Genomic DNA, 2,500 nt, shown 5'->3' on the forward strand with positions numbered 1-2,500 from the left:
CACACACACACACACACACACACACACCTTCAATTAATTAGAATTGGTTATCATGCATTGTAGGTTTCTGTCACGGTCGTTTTTAGGATTAGTTATTGTCCACGGAGCCTCACCAAAGACACTCTGCCACCAGCACAAACATCCACAATGCATCTTTTTGTTGTGGTTGTTGTCTGTGGCTCACAGACAGGTAGTGAATGACACCATGTTGACACAAATGAGCGCTTTGTGGCTGTGTGACCTGTGTATTGTGTTCTCTGGCCTTTAGACTTCTGAAGCACATAGTGTTCTAGAACTAGCCTCATTCTAGAACTAGCCCGCCTGCCAGGCCTTTAGACTTCTGAAGCACATACGGATTCTAGAACTAGCCTCATTCTAGAACTAGCCCGCCTGCCCCCAGCCTACAGTAGTGGCAACTTTCTCTCAAATGTCCACTCACTCCTTTAATATTTCACTTGGGGCCCCAGCTGAACCCAGAGACGCCTCTGCTGGGGTCCGTTTCCCTAGGGCAGTGATTCTCAAAGTGTGGTCCGGGGACCACTGGTGGTCTGCGACAGAGATCAGGTGGTCCGCGCGGGGATTTCTACTTTTCCAAGACAAGCTAGCAGTAGGCTACATTCATAACATTATTACAAAGATTAGTCAATATACATCCAGCCAGTCAATATACATCCAGGCTTTTTTTTTTCTTTTCCTCTCTCTTGGCTGTGGGGAGGCCATCAGGGCAGGCGTGGCTCGGCTCGACTCGACAGGGGAAATTGGTGATACTCTAGTCAATCAATCTTAGCTGGTGTGGAGACACATGCACACGCACACACACACACACACACACACACATACACATACACATAAACACACACACACACACACACATAGACACACACCACTAGCCAACATACACACACACACAAACACACACTCACACTCACACACAGCACCCGTCTGTGTTATGCCACACACACTAGTCCGTCTGGCAGGCGTTTGTGGAAGAGAGGAGAGGAGAGGAGAGGAGAGGGGAGAGGAGAGAGGAGAGGGGAGAGGAGAGAGGGGGGAGAGAGGGGAGAGGAGAGGGGAGGGGAGAGAGTAGAGGGGAGAGGAGAGGGGAGAGAGGAGAGGGGGGAGAGGAGAGGAGAGGGGAGAGGGGAGAGGAGAGGGGAGAGGGAAGAGGGGAGGAGAGGAGAGGAGAGGAGAGTAGAGGAGAGGGGAGTGGAGAGGAGAGGAGAGGAGAGGGGGGGGGAGGGGAGAGGAGAGAGGGAGAGGGTGAGAGAGGAGAGGGGGGAGAGGAGAGGAGGAGGGGGAGAGAGGAGAGAGGAAGGAGGGGAGAGGAGAGAGAGGGAGGAGGGGGAGGGAGGAGGAGAGAGGAGGAGAGGAGAGGAGAGGGGAGAGGGGAGAGGAGAGGACAGGAGTCGAGAGGAGGTGGAGGAGGAGAGGAGATGAGAGGAGAGGGGAGAGGGGAGAGGGGGGAGAGGAGAGGGAAGAGGGGAGAGGGGAGAGGAGAGAGGGGAGAGAGGAGAGAGGAGAGGGGAGAGGGGAGAGGAGAGGAGAGGGGAGAGGGAAGAGCCTGGAATAGCTCTGAGTGGCTTCTAAGGTGACTAATCCCATTACACTAGGAGCTAAAACTGACCGTGTGTGTGTGTGTGTGTGTGTGTGTGTGTGTGTGTGTGTGTGTGTGTGTGTGTGTGTGTGTGTGTGTGTGTGTGTGTGTGTGTGTGTGTGTGTGTGTGTGTGTGTGTGTGTGTGTGTGTGTGTGTGTGTGTGTGTGTGTGTGTGTGTGTGTGTGTGTGTGTGTGTGTGTGTGTTGGGCCGGGCCAGGACAGATTTGGGGTGAGTGTTGTTTGTGGTGAGGTCACGACAGCAGGACGTCTCATTCATGACCAAAGTTCTACAGACAAACAAACAAACAAACAAACATAAATTAGTGGGGAAACATTTGTGCATTACCATCCTATAGAGTACAAACATAAAGAAGGCAAATACTATATGTGAGGATCTCTCATACCCCTTACAGCAAGCATATGAGTTGTTGCCCTCCGGTAGGAGGTTTAAGATGCCTTCATTTCAGACAAAGAGAGCCTGACGATCATTTATACCTACTATTATGTCCATGTTAAATAAGACAACTGTAACTTAGACTGAATAGCACATTGCACTTTGGTACTGAATAATACTGCACTTTACTGTGTTTTTTGTCAACCTGTCATCTAAACCAATAGAGGGGGGGGGGGGGGTGTCTTTGTAACTGTATCAGATGCACTGAAAATGGCACAGAACAATTTTCTGAAAGGACAGAATGGCAATGGCACTTTTCTTGTGTTCAGCTTCCCTGGTAGCGATAACACAGTCTTAAAGGTGCACTATGTATGCAGGATGGTGGCCAGAGTATTGCAGCTATGCTGCTCATTGAAAATGTTGCTGTCTATTGCCAAATTAGATCTTTTCATGAATATTTACTGAATAAATAACTAATATTTTCTAGTGTGACCAATGTACAGTGAGGTCT

At 49.9% G+C, this 2,500-nt stretch overlaps 1 protein-coding gene across 1 annotated transcript in view; it reads left to right on the plus strand.

Moving 5' to 3' along the window:
* Positions 1-2,500, plus strand: part of psme4a (proteasome activator subunit 4a) — a 90,408-nt gene that overhangs the window by 17,016 nt on the left and 70,892 nt on the right. The gene's annotated exons all lie outside the window — the stretch shown is intronic.

The sequence above is a fragment of the Engraulis encrasicolus genome, chromosome 24 (genome assembly GCF_034702125.1).
Source record: "Engraulis encrasicolus isolate BLACKSEA-1 chromosome 24, IST_EnEncr_1.0, whole genome shotgun sequence".
NCBI classification, from domain to species: Eukaryota; Metazoa; Chordata; class Actinopteri; order Clupeiformes; family Engraulidae; genus Engraulis; species Engraulis encrasicolus.